General features: G+C 41.5%; 1 long non-coding RNA gene across 1 annotated transcript; it reads right to left on the bottom strand.

Moving 5' to 3' along the window:
• Positions 1 to 470: 470 nt before the first annotated feature.
• On the bottom strand, positions 471 to 6,918 carry LOC133512396 (uncharacterized). The gene is made up of 3 exons (XR_009798178.1): positions 6,551 to 6,918; positions 3,611 to 3,725; positions 471 to 581 (listed from the first exon to the last, which is right to left on the bottom strand). It is a non-coding gene; the product is annotated as an uncharacterized LOC133512396 (long non-coding RNA).
• Positions 6,919 to 7,226: the final 308 nt, after the last annotated feature.

Genomic DNA, 7,226 nt, shown 5'->3' with positions numbered 1-7,226 from the left:
AAATAACTTGAGGCAAGCATTTGGCATTTGTGACATGCAAGTTTTTCTTGTGAGAGATACCTCGTATATGTTTTATGTAGATGTGAAGACATGTAAATAACGTGAATGGTGCAAAAACAATACTCATGGTAGCACATCATTGTTTTCTGAATAACTCCAGTGTGAAGTAGGTTCTGCATCTTGAAGAGGCGTTCACCTTCACATCAGTCTGCCCCACCTGCCATTAGAGCCGTGCTGCATTCAAAGGCTAATGTGATGTGACAGTTGTCAAACCACGCGGCAGGTCACCTCACATCCTTCGAGGAAAGCTCATTCTGCGGTTCCTGCTTTTTATAGCATCCCTGTTTTGAAAAAAGAAAAAGGAAAAAAAGAAATGTGACCGTGTCATATCTGCGAGTGGGCTTTGCTCATACAACAGAGACTGAGAAGTCATTGAGGTTACAGTCAATTCTACCTTGAACACAGTAAATAATGCCCATTGTGATTGTGATTGTAATTCGTCGACGTGGACAATTCCATCCAGTTCATCGCTGCCTCGCTTTGAAAGATGCGTGGGGCCAGACGGCAGAGACATTGTAGCCCTTGTAACAGAAAACAGGTCAGGAAAGATGTATTTTTTTCGGGTTGCGGACATAATTTGATGGCTAACTATATTTTTAGAAGTGGCCAAATAAGGAACTGGCAATAAGGAAGCGGCGAAACTCGTACCTATGAATTTGTCCCTACTGAAATGAAGAGAAAACACATTACTCCATTCCAGTTCACCCAAAATGCGAGTTTAAAAAAAAAATATATGTAAAAATATAATATTTTCATCCATCCATTTTCTGAGCCGTTTATCCTCACAAGGGTCGCAGGAGTACTGGAACCCATCCCAGCTATCTTTAGTAGAGACGCAGGGGACACCCTGAGCTGGTTGCCAGCCAATCACGGGGCACACAGAAACATACAACCATTCGCACTGACATCCACGCCTATTGGCAATTCGGAGTCTTCAATTAACCTACCATGCATGTTTTTGGGATGTGGGAGGAAACCGGAGTGCCCGGAGAAAACCCACGCAGACACAGGGAGAACATACTAACTCAGCGGTCACCAACGCGGTGCCCGCGGGCGAATGGTAGCCCGCGTGGACCATATAAAGGCGCCCGCGAGGTTTGTTTGCAAGCAAAAGCTGCTTATTTAGGAATGGGTAAATTTGTATACGTTTGGATTTTACATCATGTTAATTTATATCCATTTCCTCTTTCCAATAAACCTATAAAATATTTGAAATGAGAACTCAAACGGGAGTTCCGCTTACATGATCATCTACGAACCAGAATGAGGGAAACATTTGTTTTGTCGATTGCTGAGTCTTTGCGCAGGATTTACTGTGCTTATGCAAGTCACTTGGGAGTCTACAATCCTCATTAATAGTGAGCTATGCTTTTAATAGAAAAAAAAAATGCCATGCAATTGCTATTTCTTCTCTGGTAAGAGATTTCATCTGCACTTATGAAGTCTCTCTCTCTCTCTTTCACTCTCATACTCTATCTCTTGCTTAGACTTCCATAACAAGATGGCCACAAAGGAGTATTTATTGAGGAGAGGATGATCCCATAGGCAGCAATGTACATGAGAAGCCGTTAAAGACAACTTAAAAAAAAAGGCTCAATCTTATTATTGGTTACAAACCAATATGTTATTAGCGTTTGAGTAATATAGAAAGATGTAATACAAAAATTGTGTAAGAGTGCAAGTATGGCTTGCTACTTGTCACCATCCCTGACCGTCGACCTCTTGTCTCAGAAGCTCAGTCGACATCATCACTCTTCACTATACACCCCCCCCCCCACACACACACACACACTCTATCCTTATTAATCTATCCTTATTATTGCAGTCCAATTTACGCTCCCTTCTGCCTACGGCTTTCCGTCAAGCCTTGATGACAGAACCGCCGAATGTATTTTGTGGAGTTGATGTTAATAATGTGCTTTAGAGGAAAAGAAAGGGAAGAAAGAAGAAAACAATACGCACACACGTTAATGCTATTACAATTTCAGTTTCAAGATGATTCTGACAAAGACCATTACCGGTTTCTTAATCTAACAAACTGGTAATTCTAAAATTCATTAAAAGAGACGTGGGTCAAGTTTGACCTTTGTAATTTTGATATCACCTGTACGCAAGAATTACATTATTTTATCATTTCCATTTTTTTAGTGTACTTTGGCACACTTTAGAAAAAGCCATAACATTATAAGGTGAAAGAATGACAGGACATTTATTATCAATTGTCAAAACGGATAACGCTCAAAATATATAGTAATAAAGAAGACATTTTGAATATGTTATACAGTCACAATGTCATTTAATGATATAATTAGGAATATGCCCGATAATGGAAGGAAAAACAACGTGTCATGTAACAGAGGGGAGGACGTGCCAAATAAATTGAAGAATTGAATCCACTCTAAAAAAGTCAGTTTTCACAAAAAAGCCTACGAGAACTTTATCTGGATTAATTTGAGGTATTTTATAGCGTGGGGGGGTAGGGGGGGTCTCTGACTCCCACTTAACACGAGTTTCAATACCGTTGGATGATTGTGAACATATGGCATATCCCCAGTTATGAGAGGGTGTGTAGACTTTTGCCACCACATTCTCAGTTGTTTACTTTTATCTCCCTTCTTGAAATAATTTCAAAAAAAATCCTTTGCGATTCTAGGTGATATTAGTGGTGATTGTGAAACGTGAAACTCTTGATCTTTGTCTGATTTAATTTTTTTTTCATTTGAACCGGCGTGACAGGGGACAAATAATACACCGGAAAGCCGATGAACACTTTTAGTTGGATGGACCGCCTCAGACCTGACTGTACTTTGCTTTTTACACTGTTCTTTCCTTGACGTTTAAACCATTCGCTGTCAAAAGCAGCTCCCTCTAGAAATGGCCTAGTGGGTTCTCATTATATCTTAAAATGTCATCGCTGCATCAGCAGGTGACCAGCACAGTGACGCGCAGACAGCTTGTCACACTCTCCCTGAGTTTGTGTCCTCGTCGGCATTTTGACAGCTTTTGTGTGTGTGTGTGCACGAGCGCTGGTGTGCGTTGCTTCCAGCGGGATTTCTTGGGAGTTCAATAACCTCCTGACCCCTTCCTAATGCCAACCGCATGGCTGCTCCAGGGGCGACTGCTGTCACTTCCCTGTCACATGGCATCGCTACATAAGAATACGTACGCAACGACCAGTGGGGTGGAATAGCGACGTACAATTGTAGTAGCGCCTTGAGAGATGAGTTTAATACTTTCCATGATTACGCTCCGAAGATAAATCAATCGTATCTCAAACTGTCTTTCCCCATTAACGTGTTAATATGTCCTATTTTTGCAATGGAAAATAGCACTCTATAATACATGAACATAATTAATATGAACGTAATGATTTAATCAGTTAATCAGATTCGTTGTGGCTCTTTCTGGTGTGTTGTCTTGCCACAGTATGATAAAGTTATCTAAACAAAGGGAAAAAGTTTCACAAATATTGTAAGTGACTCAGGAAGTAAGTTTTATCTTGCACAGGGAAAGAAAAATGCCTGTATCGTTATATATTGTCTGTACTTACCTATTTTTCTGATGTCTTTTTTACATCTTTTACTTCCTTCATTTGGAAGCATACCAGTACTTTATACTCTTTATTTTGTCAAAACAGTCTCCTTTTCTTCAACACCCAGGGACAGCTACACCACATAAAAACGACAGAAAAAAAGAGAGACAGAGAGATAGAAAGTCAACAGAGATTGAGAACATGATTGGCAGATTCTAGTTCTAGTTCTAGACTCTAGTCTAGTTTTTTTGACAAATGATTTATTGTTAAGGCGGAACAGTGGATCAGCTGGTAAAGCGTTGGCCCCACAGTTCTGAGGACTCGTGTTCGATCCCGGCCCCGCCTGTGCGGTGTATCAATATTCTCCCCATCACTGCGTGGGTTTTCTCCAGGCACTGCGGTTTCCTCCCAAATCCCAAAAACATGCAACATTAATTGGACACTTGCCGCATTGATAATCGGCACAATGAAGGCTTTCCAGCTCACTCTCGATGTGAATGGCACGAGCGCTACGATATCGACATGGCTGCCGTCTTGTTTGATAGGCCGTGCTTTGACAAATTGTGCCTCGGCTCCCATTTACTACTCCTAATAAGAGCTACTAATTTGCCCCTAGTTGTGATTGTGAGTGCAGCTGTTTGTCTCGATGTGCCCTGCGATTGACTGGCAACCCTTTCAGGGTATACCCCGCCTCCTGCCTGTTGACAGCTGGGATAGGCTCCAGCACTCCCCGCGACCCTCGTGAGGATATGCGGCAAAGAAAATGGATGGATGGATTTATTGTTATGAGACATTTTTAAACTTAAATGGTTCAAATCCTCTGATTTCAGACTCTCTGTAGCAAAATATTCTCCAATTTCTGTAATTTGTTTTAAATCTTTTTTCACACCATCCAGTTATCAATCCATAGTTAGTTATGAAAATATCGCAGCATAGTCGTTTTCAGAGTTTGGTCATGTCTGCAACGCAAGTGTGAGAGCAGTTGTTATGTTCAGTTCGAGTGTGATATTTCATTGTTGTTCCACAAACGCTATCAATCTCGATAAGTAATGTATTCTACCTGTACTTCTACTTTAATGCAAAACGTGTGTACTTTTGGCACCTCCGACAACAACACGGGAGGGTGGGGTAGTTCTCCCCGGGTGCTGTTGGGTTATGATGTGTGGCCGGCCAAGATGAAAGGTGTTGTGATGTGTACTTTCACCCGATTCAATCTCACTTTCTCCCGATTGGAGCCGCCGTGCTCCCGTCACGTCACATCCACGGTGTAAAAATAACCCGAAGTGACATCGTTGCTGCAGAGCTACTCAGAGTGAAAAAAGGCAATTTTGCCCCTGCTATAATATTTTGTATACAGTAACAGCAACTGAGCTTTGCCAGGAATAGAAAAAAAAAGACGATGATCTGTAAAGACCTTCATATTATTTTCAAAATCAATGTATTTAATTTTAAACTTATAGATAAACAACTTTTTTTTCCAATACACTATAGGTACAGTATATCTCCACACATCTTTTTATTTGTATGATTTTTGTGACATAAATAATAAAACCAAGATTAATCATTTCAAAACGTTTACCACCCTTAATGTGACCTTTGACCTGCAGAACTCATTTGAAATAATTTGGGAGGAAAGATGTAAAAATAAACAACAGAAATAATGTGATTGAAAAAGTCTGCTCATCCCCTTATCATTGAGATGTGGTTGTCATCAGAAATAATCACATTTCATCTCATGTTAAGTGGGAGTCAGAACTCACTTGCCACCACTTGATGAGCCTCACATTCACCCAAATGAAGTTTAGATGTTTTGGTAGGCTTTTCCTGAACGTTTTTGAACTTCAAAGCTAGTTTTAATTTTTTTTAAATAGCTTTTACTACTTTAATCATGATGAAAGAGTTCCTCTCACCCCAGAATAAAACATGGTACAGTCCTGTCATCTTATGTCATCTCCTCTGTATCACGTGTGCATTTATGATTTGTGTTATTGAATTAGGCTAATTGTTGACATCCATGCTTCCATCCATCCATTTTCTTAGCTGCTTATCCTCACAAGGGTCGTGGGAGTGCTGGAGACTATCCCAGGTGTCATCAGGCAGGAGGCAGCATACACCCGGAACTGGTTGCCAGCCAATCGCAGGGCACATAGAGACAGATAACAGCCGCACTCACAATCACACCTTGCCACAATTTAGAGTGTCCAATTAATGTTGTATGTTTTTGGAATGTGGGAGTAAACCGGGGTGCCCGGAGAATACCCACACAGGCACGGGTACAACATCCAAATTCCATACAGGTGGGGCTGGGATTGAACCCGGGTCCTCAGAACTGTGAGTAAGGCCAACACTTTACAGCTGTGTCACCACGTTTACATTTTGTTTCAATTTCAAAAATTTATGTTGCGCCAGGGGGGCACAGTAGCCTCTTGGTTAGAGCAGACCCGGGAATTCTATGGCCCAATGGCTGACTGTAATCAGGCTCTGTGAGGCTAATCATAAATTAGAAAATAAATGTAAAGAAATGGGGATGTCGTGCATGCAATACAATTGTGTTGGTTTCATTTTTTAAGACATTACATTCATATTTACTTCCGTGTGGATGCACATGCAAGCCGTGCTGTAAGTAAACGGCAACAAGTGATGCTAGCTAGGTTACCCTCAAGATGTCAGATGACACCAAGAAAAGACAAGTTGATAACGAATGCTGTGTTTTCAACAAGACATGGACTGCCAAGTACTTCTTTACAGAGGTCAAATGTATCATATGTTTAATTTGTGGTACATAGGTCGCTGCGTTAAAAGACTACAATTGGAGTCGCTACTACATCACTAAATACAAGGATTAATTCACAAATCTGTCTGATGAAGAGCGCGCAAAGCAGTCTGATACGTTGCTAACAAAACCCAAAAGTCAACAAAAAAGTAGGGCTTTTTATGATGGAGAGTACGTCTTAGAACCTTTTGCGCTGATATGCCCGGAGAAAGGGGGAGCATTCGAGGACGTGCCGCTCTTTCGACGCACTGTAACGGAGCGGGTTGAGGACATCGCTGAAAACGTGGCGCTTCAGATGAAGAACAGAACCCCGACTTTATTTTTCTCTGACGTTGGATGAGAGCTGCGTTGCGTGTGCCACTGCCCAGCTGCTCATCTTCTTCCGTGGGTCAACTGCAGAGTTTCAAATCACCGAGGAGCTAGCAGCCACGCAATCAATGAAAGTGACCACCGCTGGGAGGGACTCATTCACAGATACAGTGACGCACAGTCTCAGTCACAATGGAAGTCTTTCCAACCACCTCATGGCCATATTGTTTGCCATCCACTGCCTCATTCTTATTAGGTCCCAGAATGCACAAGCTGTCACTCACGTGTCGTAGGATAAACAACTTAAAAAAAAAAAAAAAAAGAAAAACAAATTCTCTCCATTTTTTTTTATTGGGAGAGATTTTTGTTCTGGTAAATTTTAATCCAGCCCGTGCTGTTATGTTTGTGAGGCATCTGACAGTCACTGGTGAAGCCGTGTTGCGTTACAAAACACGTGACCTGCTGTGTGGGCCAGCAGTGGAAAATCCCATGGAGTCATACGCATTGATTCGAATTGTGTCTCATAACAAGAAGAATGAATGTGAGGGAGGG

The sequence above is a fragment of the Syngnathoides biaculeatus genome, chromosome 14, assembly GCF_019802595.1.
Source record: "Syngnathoides biaculeatus isolate LvHL_M chromosome 14, ASM1980259v1, whole genome shotgun sequence".
NCBI lineage: Eukaryota > Metazoa > Chordata > Actinopteri > Syngnathiformes > Syngnathidae > Syngnathoides > Syngnathoides biaculeatus.
This window is presented reverse-complemented; position numbering and strand designations above follow the sequence as displayed.